We start from the raw sequence: 15,146 nt of genomic DNA on the forward strand, positions 1-15,146 counted from the left end.
CGGTGAGGAATTCCCCCCTGGGGGGGGGGGGGCGTTCTAAGTGGGGGAATTAGGGTTCAATAGAAATTCAATGACTTAAATCATTATCTGACACATTCTTTTCAACTTTCAGTTTCTTTGATAGAAATAACAACATTTGTTTTTTCTCAAAAAATAATTATTAAAGTTTCAATTTTTTAGAATTTTGACATTTCTCGAAACAATAAAATGATTTTTTAAATATTTCTCAGGCATTTGATTTTTTTTTTTGACACAAGCAGATTTTTTTTTGCTGGGGCCTATGAGATTTTTCTAAAATTTTTAACAAATACAATTTTTGAAAAATAACTGGAAATTGGAAAAAAAGTTTTTTAAATAATATGTAAGATTGTTTGCATTCTTCACATTTTTGAGAGTAATCTATCTTCTGCCGCAGATAATTATTATATAATTGTATTTATTTATTGTAATTTAAACAAAAAAAAAAGCCTTGAATAGTGGCTTTTCTTGTTCAAAAAAAAAAAAAGATCAAATAAAATAATCAATCAAAATCAAACCTGTGTTGTATGTATTTTTTTTTCAATTCAATTCAATTCGGTTTTATTGGTGAATTGTCAATATACAATAAGTTCTTTTGGAATACATAACAGTGTTTTGGAGTTCCTTTCAGCTGTGTGTTACATCATAATCCATTTTGGAACAGTTGTTGCTTGTAGTTAAGGGGTTACCGAAAGTAAGAAAAAAATAAGAAAAAAAAAAACTTACTAATGTGTTGTATGTAAATTTTATTAAATTAAAATAAAACGTTTTCAAATACCTACTACAGTTTATTGCATAATTTACACTTTAATTTGATATGAAAATTTTAATCTTAAAAAAAATGTAATTATATTTGTGCATTGATACCAGTAAATAAAAAATAAGGGGGAGGGGGGGGGGGATGACGTTCTAGCAAATCAGTCAAGGGGGGAATGGATCGCAAAAGGTTGAGAAGCACTGATCTACATCGATGTGGCCTACTATACTGCCCACCATTGAAAAAACGGCTCATATCCACTTTTGGCAAAAACGAGATATTTGCACAAGGTAATAGGGGATGTTCCAACGCATCTTCTGGAACATGAATTTCACTGAAATAGTGCTTAGACTTGGCTGCCGATGCGAAAAACCAAACGGCTAATATGCCACTCTTATGGGAATTTGCCTTGACGGAGATTTTGTGACAAACACTAAAACGTGTTTTCTCGGAATACTTGATTTGGCATAATAGCCGAATTTTCAATTATGGGCAGTATATGAATTGGATATTGGTGAATGTTAGCCTTGAATAATAATCAAATATCACAATAACTAAACTAAGCATTATTTTTGCTAATATTTGTGGTGCTGATTCTCAATTCAGTGTGGCTACCCGGAGTATTTCTAATACATTTCTTTACTTACTAAAGCTGCTTTTGATTTTCTGTGAAACAAGCATGTTCAACTTACCTGGAAAGAAAGAAAAAATAAGAGTTAGATTGGTAGATGATTTTTGTAAAGCAAGCACTTTGATCTCGACACAAACTCTTATGATTCATCCACACAAACTGCGCCTCTCGGCGTCACTCCATTTCCAGAGAATTTACATTTCTTGCGAACTACACCAACTGACAGATTTGCTCACAACAATTGATAAGCCAGCGTGTTCGAGCCAAGTGAGCTCAGAATAGTTCCGCGCGCCAAACGACTCAGTCCCAGATATGCACGAACAATTGCTAGACGACGCCGACTACGCTCATGCGGTCAAATCTTGGTGGCTCAACGCGAACAAAACCAAGATTTTAATCGCATCCGGAGCAGCGATCTTCGCCACAATTCTCGTCATATTGATTGTAATTCTCGCTGGTTCAGCGGACGATGTGGAACCTCCGGGGACTCCGCTACCGCGAAAGTGTGGCCAGCGAACCGCCGCATCCGACTGGCCCTGGACGGTGGAGATCTATGCGCGGGACGCGGATTCCGACGGCCTACGAACTAAGGAGGTTCGAGGGTAGCGGGTAAGTTCCAAGATGTGTTTTTTGAGTTTTTTTTTGTGACTTTCTTTAATTATAATTTCAGTCTCAGAGCATTGTTGAGGGAAACCACGTTTGTTCACATAGTTGAAGATTCCTACTTCGAAAATCGCGTGTATCGAGAAATCGTCAAAAAAGAATTTATCAGCCGCGACTCCTCCGAATTTGATGCAAGTATTAACATGGTCCTGCTTCGAATGGACAAAGAAGTTAAATTTAGTGAACGAATCCAGCCGATTTGTCTTCCGTGGGTACATCCAGAGATTCCGCAACAGCTCACGATCTTGCCGGACGAAAAGGACAAACTGTTCAGTTCTTCAGCGCACTTGGTAGATTATCAGAACTGCTTTATGGCTTGGTTTTCCCATGGATTTGCTGGGGATCGCGGATCGAAAATTATTCATTTGTGCGCCAAGCAATCAAACAGTAGTGAGCACTGTTACGCCCTTCGTGGATCGCCCTTGCTGGGAGTGTTTGATGACAGCGGGAAAGCCCGATTTGTTCAGTACGGTATCAAACACTACGGAGATTGTACCAAAGGATTGCAGATTTACACGAATGTCACCCACAAAATGGAATGGATTCGAGAGGTTGTCAATCGAAAAGAAGAAAATCAGCAAGAAAAGCAATAAACAAAATTCTGAATGAAATTTTGACTCAAACTGACTCTTAAAAAAAGTTCAACCCAGGTCATGTTTTCCCGCCGTAACTGTTGTACTCCCCCAGAACCTTTCGTGTGTATTTATATGAATGTTTACTCTAAGCTTTTTGTGTGCGGTGGGTTAAATTTTTAAAATATCGTCCACATGCACATAAAATGCGCTACCTGCGCAGCACAAAAACCGGCCTGCAAAAGAGCAACCAAACAAGGGTGGTACAAACCAGAGGAAGGGGGGGGGGGGGATAAAAACAACCACCCTGCCAGCAAAATATGCAAAAATCAACAGCATGCATCCCACATTTGAATTTTCGCAAATGCCAGCTCGAATGGGTGGGTAACCGCACTGCCCCCCCTTCTCTCTGCTACGCCTATGGTTTTTGTACGGTTGGCCAGAAGTGAGAAAATAAATAGAGCTAGAAAATTGTTACCTTTGCAGAAAAGTGCTGCCAGGCTGGCGAGAGAAAAAAAGGCTGCAAATGCAAACACATGGTGAGGACAACAGCAGTTTTTTTTTTTCGTTTTCGGGAGAGGAATATTTCACCGGAAATGGTGCCTCGATTTTGGCTGGGAGTTTGATCGCCACTGGTTATCGGTCCGCATAAATCGTGCCCGGCTGATGGATGGTCGATTTTTTTTTTTTGTGGGGGAGGCTGAATGTTTGATATTGTGATTTATAGTTTTTAAAAGCGATTGTTATTTTAAAATCGCTGAAAATATTGGTTTTCTGCTTGGCGAAGAAAAATAAAGGTGCGCTTCCCAAACACGGACGTCGAAGTCGAGGTACCTCAAGCTGATGGAATGATTCTTTTCTGGTGAATGAAAAGTGAAGTGAAGTGTTGATTCCGGATCATGGGTAAGTACATCTGTCAAATCTGTCAATGCTGTCAAAATTTAAGGTTAGGTCACTGAAATCTCCTAAAGAGTAGAATTCGGTTAGATTCTTCAGCCTCCAATCTTTGCTCCCGAACAAAGCAAGCCATGTATGCATTCCGGCTTGCTTTGACCAAAACTCTCCCCGCCCTCCGGCAAACATGGCCACATTCCGGGAAAGCTCGCGCGCGATGGTTCCGCACTAAACACAAAGTGTATTTGCTTTCATCCTGAATGAGCTTCCCGGGTGAAAACATGCGGTCCAAGACTGCTGCCGCCGCTTCCTGGAGGTGTGGGGAGAACCATTCATGGCCGGCCACCAGCCACGTGAATTCGGAACCGGGTAGAGTGCAGGAAAAATAGCTTAGGTGTGCACGAAAAGAGGGAATTCGGCTGCTGCTACCTCTTTGTGTCTGGAGGTGTAGCTGAGTGTGTGTTTATTTTTTTAAAAGTCTACCTCGTTTTCGGATTTTCGGTTGCCGGCGCTCCGGAATGTCGATGCATACACCGGTCTCAAAGCAGACGAAAGCGGTACACAGCAGTGGATCGCCTCGAGCCAGAACGCTACTGGTTTCGGTCCTCGTCGTCAGAATCCACAATCCGAAGCGACGTCCGGAATGTTTGGCAGCAATGGAAATGGATTGTTGAATCTCGCAATCAGCCCGGGAGGAATGTTGATTGTTGGCAGATATTGGTTTGAATTTGGAAAATGCATTTACCCCAGACCAGCACCAAAGAGGACGTGGCCCACTTCCGCCTCCGGGCGGGACACGGCAGAGCGAACTGATAACAATAACAGTTTTCAATTTTTGCCACCTGAATTGAAGGAGACGACTTTTTTTGCAGTGTGCGCATAGTTTGTGTGATCAAAGTAGGCCGACGCGTACGAAGCTGTTGCTTCGGGCGGTGGCCGTGCCCTGATGGGAATCGGTACCAGAGGCATTTTGACGTCGCAGTTGGCGATTCGTTGACAGTCGGGTTGATCGAAACTTGTATTGTGGTGGCCTTTGGGGTCGTTGCGGGCTAAAAGTGATTCTAAAGCAGATTAGGGGAAATTCCCATAATTCTAAGTGGTGGTGTCTGACTGGTGCTCGATAAAAAGAGGCGTGCCTTGAAATATTCTAAAAACAGTACACTAACTAGTAGAGCAGCTCTTTGTGAACATTTTTGTTTAATTTGACTTTTACCAAAAGATATTCCTATTTCTTTCACAAGCATTTTACAAATATTTTTAAAGTCTATTCTAGTCAGTCGAGAACGCACTAGAGCCCACAAAATTTCTATCGTCGACCGAGTTCTTTTTTCTTTCAGCGCACTACTTTGCATGGAAATTTGGTTTGAGTCGAAGTCGCTGAAAAAGTTGCTCAATTCCGCATAACATGTTATGGAAACAAAACATATCTGAATCAGGCGTCAAATTCTTAGGTCAAAAAAACCCTGAAATGTTCGACTAAATGAGCTTTTGGAGGCGCCTTAGGATCAAACAAGCCCTAAATCAAATCACCATAATTCCCGTCATATTCATGACACATTTTTTCCTCCTATTGTTGACAAATTCACTGCCTCCGGGGGTTCGATCCCAAATTCCGCGAACCCGAAAAAAAAAAACGATAAACCATCACATTTATCCCGTGACAAATTGGGCCATCTTGTCTCTCCGGAGGGGCTACAAGAAAAATGAAATCGTCTCCCGGATATTATCGTCATATCCTCTCCCGGAAAGGGAACCCCGAAGAAGATGAAGAAAAAAATTAGCCGCCCTTCTCTCATCTCCTGTCACCCAGCTCCGTGACATGCCACAAAGCGTAGCAAAAAATCTGCCGACAAAGCTCTAATCTTCGATTTCGCTCCATTTTCGCACACACGCGAAAAAGAAACCTTTTGGCAGTTTCATCACATTCGTCGCCGTCGCCGAATCTTGATCGCACAGTGCTGCCAAAAACGAGGTGTCATTTTTCTGTGCTCGAAAAGTGCTCGAAAATTTGTGCGCGATTCCGCCGCGATACAAATGATGATTTCTATTTAATTTGTTTCGCCGGGTTGCCAGATAAAAACAGAATGTAGTAGGCCACGTGACAGGAGTCGCGAGCGATTCTGCGGTTCTTTTGTGTGTGTCTGTGTGTCACGGACCGCAATTCGCTCGCGCACACGTACGCACAAACATAATCACACCGACAGAAGCAACCCTGCGGTGGTATATTATTTCGCGTAACAACATAATTTTGAATCAATTTATTTTTCATTCAATATCACATCAGGAGCCAAGCGGAAGGAAAAGCAGGCGTTGTAGAGGGGGTCACACCCAGCCTACTTTGCCAAAGACATACACGCACACACACACACGCACAAGGAAGAGGAATGTGCGCGCGGTTAGAGGTATTAGTAATATATACGGAATATACATTTGGCGCTATATTTACGGCACCAGCAATACGAGATAATGATAATTTATTGCTGAAATAAATTTATTAATCCGTGCGCTCTTTGGTTCCATCTGACAGGCCGGCAGCGACTGTGTGTGCGTACGAATAAGCTTCTTACACGCAGCGGCAGCGCCTCCTGTGCGATGGTCAAACTATAAAGAAGCTCGAAGGATGACAACGGCGAGGTCGAAGCAGGCGACGAAGCGCCCGAAGGGCGTACGAGCATTAGTTTTTGACACGACTGCATGACAGTTTGCCGCAAGTACTCGAAAAAATTAGCCAAGGGCACGCCACGCCACTTTTTTTCGGGAGGGGTTTGCCGAGAGAAAAACACTGCTTTGGCTCGTAAAAAGCTCCATAAAAATGGCCATCAATGGCGCGAAGGACACACAGCAGGCGTTGCCCGGAATGGTGCTGTAAAAATGGGCACTTTTTTGGCAACGAAGCGATAATAGAGTGAGTAATTGAACGGTTCCCTAACAAGGATTTATTAATCAGGTTGCAGAGTTATGATCGGGAGAACTCTGAGTGAGTACAAGGTCCTGTCACTGCTGTCAACTCTGTCATTCCGTTGGAAACGGTGAGGTTAGGTTCCGCACCTCAATTAAGGTTCACATAACCTAAACCTTTCAACCAACTCTTTCTAACCTCGAAAAAATGCACAGAAATAGCCCCAAAACAAAACACTAAACCACTATCATCCAGGTGTGGTCTGTCGGTGTGCTTTCTGTCATCAGATGCATTGCGGTTTCGGCCTCCGTCCCAACCCTGCAGCCTACCCCGGAGGAACCTCCCGGAGCAAGATTAGCTCCCAGAATGTCCCGTCCTCGCTTAAGCCAGAGAAAGAAAATTTGTTTAGCCATTTTCGGGCTGGCCGGACCCAGCCGGAAAACCAAACCCCACTAAATCTGGCATTCGTTGAAGCTTTTTCCGGGTTCGGCCCTCCCCTGGCGCGTTGGTTTGTTCTAATTCGCACTGTTGGTCCGGAAAGTTTCATTCCCTTCCCGCGATCTTCGAGCCCCGCTCCGCCCTGCGGGAACCCACGTCGACGACATCGTTGAAAACAAATTTAGATAGCCCGAAAACCGCAGAAACCACTTTGTTGATGATACTATAGGTGATTTTTGTGTGCTGGCAGCCCTGCGATAACACAACGCTGGCAGTTTGGTTTGACCCGTTCGATTGGGTGAGTTTGTAACGCTTGCTTCTCGATTGCGGACTTCAGAATTAAGGTACCTTGCGGTAGGTTTCTTCTAGAAAAGTTAAGTGAAAGTTGCAGCTCATCGGTAAGTACATCTGTCAAAACTGTCAAAACTGTCAATTCTGTCAATTCTGCCAATTCTGTCAAAACTGTCAATTCTGTCAATCAGCTTGTCTCAAACTCACCCACGGGGATGCTTCGGCTGTCATCTGCATACAATGTCACTGAAGCCTAAAAAGTACCAAAGTTTTGGTGTCTAGTGTCAAAATTATGGGGAGTAACATGACGAAAAGGGCGCAAAATCGAATGAACGAAAATATTTTTTTTCTTTATTTTTGTTTCGTTAGTTAAAATGAAATTAAATGTGTACTATTATCCGGGGCAAATCGAGACACATGGGGTGAATTGAGAAGTGATTTTAGCAATGTTTTTGCACAATATTTGAATATTTTTTTATTTGTTTCAGTAGGTATAGACACAAAACAAAAAAAATAGTTTCTAAATTTGAACTTTTATGTCTAAAAACAGCTGTTCTGGCTTTCTTGTCGAAAATTTACCAACACATTTGTTTGTTTGACTCAAAAACATGCTTTTTGGTAAAGCCCCACAACGTCCCTAACAATGGGCTATGCCCTGTTCGTGGACTCGCTCTTAAGGTTTCCCAACAACATGGTTGAGCTCAACCGCCTCAAATTGTAGATTTAAATTAACATTATGATGATCTGTAAGTTCATTGGCCAAATAAGAATTTTGCGGAAGACATTTCAGAGGATTTGAAAAAGACACCTGCTGGGAAGCTTTGCCTGAGACCTGATGCTAAACATATCTTGACTTTTTTTTGATAAGGTCCTATAAACAAATGTAAACATTGAGTGTATCCCTTTCACACCTTATGTCAAAGTCCATCGGAGTAAGCGGGATACACTCAATGTTTACATTTGTTTATAGGACCTTATCAAAAAAAAGTCAAGATATATTGTTGTTGGCGGCATTTATGGTTTATTTTAATGAAAAGAATCAATATGAGCAGCTACAGGATTATTTTCCAAAAAATTAAATAAGACTTATTATATTTTGATTTGTGACCCTCTGAAATGTTATTCCCGAAACAGCGCCACCAAACATTTGGTGGCGGCTTCAGCAAGCTACGTCAGTATCACGGGCCTGAACTCACCCCACTCGTCGGTAAACAGACAAACTGTTCTGCATCCTAGTAGTCGTTTACTCCGAAACCATTTTCCTCCTCCCAGTAAGTGCCCATCAACGAAGAAGAAGGATCATGGTGGCGACGCCAACTTGGATGGGTCGTATTATTACATCGTCGTCGACGACGACGACGACTTCTTTTTCCACTTCACCACAGCTGGCGTGTCGATTTGTGCCCGGCAGTGCCTACTAGATGATGGCTGCTGCGATGCGAGGGAGTGTTCGTTGTGTATTTAAATGGCCGGGGCCCAAGTCAAGGGCGAAAGATCGAAGCCCGAAATCAACGCCTGCTTGGATTGCCGTTTGGACCGTTTTTTTTCCTCGCTTCTCGCTTCTTCGAGTTTTGTTTCGCGTTTGCTTCTGTTTCATTAAGTATCTTGTTTTACTGGAGCCCGGCTAGATTGGGGGATATTATCTACTGCTGATGGTCTTTTGGCTTCTGGAGGCACATCATCTCGGAATGATGGTCTCTCTGGGAGGGATGGTGGGGTTGGTGGTGCCGCCAACAATGGGCAAATTGACCGCTAAATCATTTGAATTTATGACCGCAGAGTGGCGCTGCAGAGTTCCCCGGAGTGCGGTCCTCCCCAGGGGAGTGCTGGCAGGATTAGGACAAGCGGATTTCACGAAACACGGATTTGTGAGTTGGGATTTTGACCCTTTGGATTTTCGCTTGAGCGTTTGATAACCCTTCACGGTTTGGAGTGTTGAGATAATGCGATGATGTTTTTAAAATCAGTTGATTAAGTGGAAAAGTTTGCGGACTTTTATCTTGCTGGCATTGGAATTAATGAGTTGTGGCATCAATACAAATCATCAGATAATTAGAAATAACGATATCATCAACAAAAATAATGTTACTCTCGATATCAAGCTAACTATTTATTAAATAAAAAATGCTCTTCAAACATATTAAACCGGAAATGTTCAACTTTCCAGAATCCACGCCTCATTAAAATTATCAAAATTAATTAGCGCTCAATAATCGCTCAATCCAACATACGAAATTTCCCCAAATTTCCACGGAAACATCCTTTTAATGAATCCTTCATCGAATTTCCCAGACTTTCAATCGTTTTCCACGCAAACCGGGCTCGCACTCACACTCGATTGCGGCTCGAATTCCCACTTTTGTCCCCCAGGTTAATTGAAATGACTTTAGCAGCAGCCCCGAATCGACTTGATATCGCGCGCTCGGAGCAGCCCAATTTGCATTTCCGTCCCCGGCAGCGGCTTCAATTTCGGTTTTGAGTCAGAACCGCTCGGGAAAACGTTGAAATATTAATTCAATTATGTTCACATCAATAACACAACTTTCGGAAGGATCCGGAAAACGTGGACGGGGAGTGTGGGGCCGAAAAAAAAACAAAAGATGAAATCAACTGCGGCGAATTTTGATTGATGGCAAACATAATTTGGAAAACAAAAACCCCCGGCCCGAAGGAGAAAAACAAGGCAAAAATCCCTTCAGGCCTGTGTCAGATCTAAATTTTCCAAAACCGAACGAGAGACGAGTGAACGCTTCTGCATATCTAACAATCCATCTTCGGGCCCAAACACGGGCTACAACATCGCCCGCCAAAAAGAAAACTAAGCGGGAAAAACTTCCAGTGAAAATTGCCATCTCTTGGGACACATCCGGAAATGGCACAAGTTTTTTGTTCGGTCTGTCCCACCCCGTCCCCCCGGTTGGTCACCGCTGGTCTCTCCACCTCAAAAAAAAAAAAAAACCCCGACCAAAAAAGGTCTGTTCCGTGTCTCGTTTTGCCCCACTTCTCGTCGGCCGAAAAGAACAATCGATAGAGATGATGAAGAGGTGGTGGGACGGCCCCCTCTTTTCGGCGAATCGCCGTCGTCGTTTGGCCTAGACAAATAGTGCAGTGTGTTGGGAGAACAACCAACAACAGACTCCCGGGGTTATTACGAGAAAAAAAAGGAAAGGGGTGAGACCAGACATCACAATCGTCGTCGTCCCGTTGCTTTCAACTGGGAGTGGTGGGACGGAGGCGCGCGCGGCGGTGACGCTATTAGGGAGAACTTCTTTTTTGCTGGACCATCGCTCTGATGCCTGATGGTGTGTTCTGGTGTGCCATTTCTTCTCGGGCTGACCTCCCTATTGGATTTGGCCGGGACGGCCTTTCTGGATTGCTTTGGCCCGCTTTGGTGAATTTGTTCGTTTCGCTCGTGGATTGTTTTTGCGATGCTGGGACGGCGTGCCAAGATTGAACTATTTCACAAAAAAATATTGATTTTGTTGATAAGAGACTCAGAATCAACAAAGACTTGGTCAAAAAAAAGTTCTTTTAAATCACCCAAGAATGTTCCACCGAGCACAAAAATTCCCCAAAATTGCACAAATTCATCCACCACCTCAAAACCCCAACAAAAAGAAAGAGTGATACACATTGGTCAACCCACCGCTGGAGAACGAGCCATGTTCGTTCCGTCCTCGCTGCACAACTTCCTCTTTCGTCATCTTCATCAAAATGAAACGAATTAAAATTCTGACAATAAAGAAATAGATTTGGCCGTCCCACCACCCCCCACAAACACGATTGCACCAAGGATAAAACCCCCTCTCGCTGACCCGAGAAAGCCCTAATCGAAAATTGAGCTGAAATTGAGCGAGCCTGGCCGGAATAAAAACGAGAAAGCACCACAAAAAAAATAACTTTATAGAACAGCACTATGCAATCAACTTTTAAATGTTTACCGTTTTTAATTTCAACCACCACCGCTCACCTGAGACAGGTTTTCGAAATGACGACGCCGATTTCTAGCTAGGCTGTGGGGGGAAAATTAGTTTTCGTGTCCTTCCTGGCGAGCACGAGCAGCAAAAAATCCACACGAAAACCTTTATAATTGCAAGAACACGATATTCAACCACAACAGAGTAGCAGCAGCGGTGGTGGGACGACCGCGTTGAAATGGCCCCAAATGGTGCACCTTCGAGGGGACGTCGTTCGGCGACGGCGCGATGTCCAAGAGTGGGGCTTAAGTTAAACCCCATGTTTTGCTTACATTATTATTATCGTGTGACCCTCCCCAGCGCATACACGTGACACACATCTCACACGGAAAAGGAGAGGTCGTCGTCGTGACCGGTGGTTGACATTACTGCAGTTTTACCCCCTCCCGCAATGATCCTTCTGTTTAAGAGGGGCTTCTGGGAAGGTGGCTTTTAGTCTCGCTAGGGTAGGTGGTGTGTTGTTGGTCACGGAATTGTACGGTGTTTACGCTTGCAACTTGTTTGCAACCTCTGTGCAACATATTAGAAACCTTAATTCAACATGTCAACATTCTGCTTCAAATGGTTTTCTTTAAATTTTGTTCGTTTTACAAATTTTTCATTTGAAATTTATTTGCAACTTTTGTGCAACATATTTGTAACTTCAATCAAACATCTTGAAAACAAAATTTGTTTTATCAATGTTACAATTAAAATTTATTTTTAAACTTTTTGGAACATTTTTGAAAAATAATTTTATTTAAAACGTACATTACAATTTTCCATGTGAAATGTCAGTTACAATATGTTACAAGATTGTTACTTAATCGGTTTCAAAAACAATTAAGCAACTTGTTTGAAATTTAATTCTAAAATTGCTTCTACTACCGATTTCAAACCAGTTAAGAACGTGTAAAAAGCAGAAAAGGAGCAGCAAAAAAAAATGAGAGCGCAAACATTAATTTACATACAATTTACATGCATAAATATTGCCATAAGTATAATTAAAATATTTCAATAATTTATGTGTACACGGGCTGGATGCCAGTGGCATCGTGGAAAAGAAGGGAGTGGGGGCAAACTTAAGGGCTAAGTGAACCGGTGAATCGTTGCAGCTCAATGTACAAACACACACAAACACGCTTTCCTGTTTATGGTGCTTAAGGGGATGCAATTTAAATTAAAGTACAGCTTGTTTGGCTTTTGGGGAGGGTGTGTGTGCACCGGCTGTGTTAAGGGAGAGTGCGCACACGTGTGTAAACGAAACTTATTGGGGCTGGGGCTTCGCGTTACAAAGGTGCTTTGGCGATTCTTGGAACAAGGATGAGCTGAGGAATTGTTTAAGGAAAATTTCTTGGCTTCAAAATTTTCATGCAATAACTTTATATCTAATCTTATTGTTATATTCATACAATATATTTCAAATGCATAACACTCTAAAAACTAAATATAAAATCCGAATTTTAACAAAAAATTAAAAAAAAACAGGGCAGGATTGCCATGTTTTCAATCTTTTTGCAAATTTATAAAGTAATCTCATTTAAAATTTGAAGCATCTGGTTTGCAAAAGATTAAAATTCATTTTTTAGCCTTCGGGAAATTTCCATTAAATTTTCAATAAAATGATGTTTAATTAAACGATTTTACCTGTTATTAATATATGAATTCATGTCATAAGGTTTTCTAATCCTCTCAATATTATCTTAAATCAGGATTGCCAGACTGACGGTATTTTTTAGGTACATTTTCATGTAAACAAAAATATTTGTACTCAATCCTCCATCTTATTTTTTTTCTTCAATTTTTACTATTTTGTGGTAATATAGTGTTGCCAGTTCATCCAAATTTTATTTCGATTATTTTTTCAAATGTTAAATGGTGTATAGAAAAGTGCTTTGGGAATATATTTTTTCCCAAATTCTTAGAATCGTATTAAATCACGATTTCTGCTGCCAAATTTTTAGACTTCAAAAATTACAAGAAATACATATTAAATAATGTTAACAAGGTTTTTTGTGAGCCATTTTCAATTAAGTTTTTTAAATGATACTTAAGTTATTATATCTTAGTGTTTTCAGATCAACAAACTTTCTAACTTATCGAAATGTTTTTATATAATCAATTCAGCAATTTAGAGGAAATTCACTCTGATTAGTAACATTCAACAAGATTTTTATATAAATGAAGAAAAAAAACATTCGAATCATTTCAAATCTATCCTCAATGATAAAAAAGCCGAACAAAAACCATTAATTTTAATTATTTTTTATTTTGAAATTTTAAGTTTCATATGAATTTTTTTTTCATTTCTGAAAAAAGTGTCTAGAAAATCAGGTTTACTAATATTCATAAATTATAAAGGAAATTGTCAATTCAAACAAAGACAGTCTATGGTCAAATTCTTGAAAGTTGTTTCATTTAGTTTAAAGATTGCCACAAATCACACAACAATATTGCACTTTTTGAATTCTTTGAAAACTCAAGAAGGTTATATAAAGCAATGCAGCTTTATGTTAAAATCTAAAACATTTTGAAATTTTTAAAAATTCAAGCAGCTTTAAGCTTTAAATATTTCAATAAAATAAATTTCGAAATTCAATTCCAATCTCATCCAAGTCTTGAATTCCCTCCCACTCCCAATCCAAATGAATGCAATTGTAAGCCACACACAAAAACTGCTTATGCTAATTAATTTCACTTTCAGAACTCATTCAATTTCATAACCTTTTGAAGAGAGAGAGAGAGTGAGCGCGCGCGCCAAAGAAAGTACATAATTGCGCGCACGTTCGCGACTCCATCAGTTAGATTAATGAACTTAAAACAGAGAACCCCTCCCCCACACCCCAAACTCGATTTTCCAGAGTGAAAATTTCTTTTGAAGACACGAAAAAAAAAAATCGAAAACGAGACTCAACTCGACTGATTGCCGAAATTTAATAATCCTTTCCTCTCTCACACAAACACACACACGCATTAGTAAGTACTTTTGGCTTCTTTTCCCCCCTTCCACACATTTTCCACTTGGCAAAAGTTTTCCCACTTTTCCCGAGTTGGAGAAAAATATCAAAATCAAGTTAAAACACTCAAATGGCGCACACAAACACACACACACTCTCTTACCATGTGGGTAAAACTTCACCAATGTGCCAAAACCCTTTTAAGGAGCCAACTCTAACTTTACCATCTCACGATACTTTACGATTATTAATTTGTCGTTTGCCCAGGTCGAAGCAACCCTTGGCAGAATAAATCCACCCCCCCACCAAACACAGGCTAAAAGTGAATCATACACCTGACTGCGGCTGGTTGGAAAGGAAACTACTTCCATGGCATACTACCGGGGTGTCTCATCTGTGGCCTACTGAGACTATGGCAGTCGGAAATTTGGCCAAAAAACACAAACACACAGGCTCACACGAGCTGTTGGGATCCAGTTTATAAAAAAGGAGAGTTTATAAAAATGGAAAACATAAACGAAATCAATACACCCCACCGATAGCGCGCGCTCGGCTTGCTGCGTTTGATGGGAAGATTTTCCTTTGGGCAACCTTGGGCGGGTGGAAGTGAAAAACCGGTTCGGCTTCAAAGTGCCTCTTTTTTGTTGTTGTCGACGAACGAAATCTGGCTCTTTGGTGTTCTTTACACCGCGCGCCCCGAAGGAAGGCGAAATCCTCCCCCAGTCGAAATATATGTACACGAAAACATATCATAACGTAAATATAAATAAAATAACGGGGCGATTTGGGAAGGGGGGAAGCAGGTAGGAGTACGTGGGGAGGTTGAAAAATTGGGCGAAATGTCTACAGGGGGGGCGACTACCAACCAACAGGGTGTATGATGATGATGGGTTCTGGCAGAATTTTTGGGAAGGTCTTACGGGCGAAGGAATGGAAAGAAACGAGGTCTGTAACAACAACAACGGCAATGAAGGTGTGTGAATCTTGATCATTCTCGTCGTTTGAGGAGCCACGTGAGGTGCAGCTTAAAAAGAAGGCGGTGAGAATTTCCGGGAAATTATGATTGGGTG

At 41.4% G+C, this 15,146-nt stretch overlaps 1 protein-coding gene across 1 annotated transcript in view; it reads right to left on the reverse strand.

Moving 5' to 3' along the window:
* LOC6035169 (nucleolysin TIA-1) overlaps nucleotides 1–15,146 on the reverse strand; it is a 251,215-nt gene that overhangs the window by 74,689 nt on the left and 161,380 nt on the right.

Source organism: Culex quinquefasciatus, chromosome 1 (assembly GCF_015732765.1).
Source record: "Culex quinquefasciatus strain JHB chromosome 1, VPISU_Cqui_1.0_pri_paternal, whole genome shotgun sequence".
Lineage (NCBI taxonomy): Eukaryota > Metazoa > Arthropoda > Insecta > Diptera > Culicidae > Culex > Culex quinquefasciatus.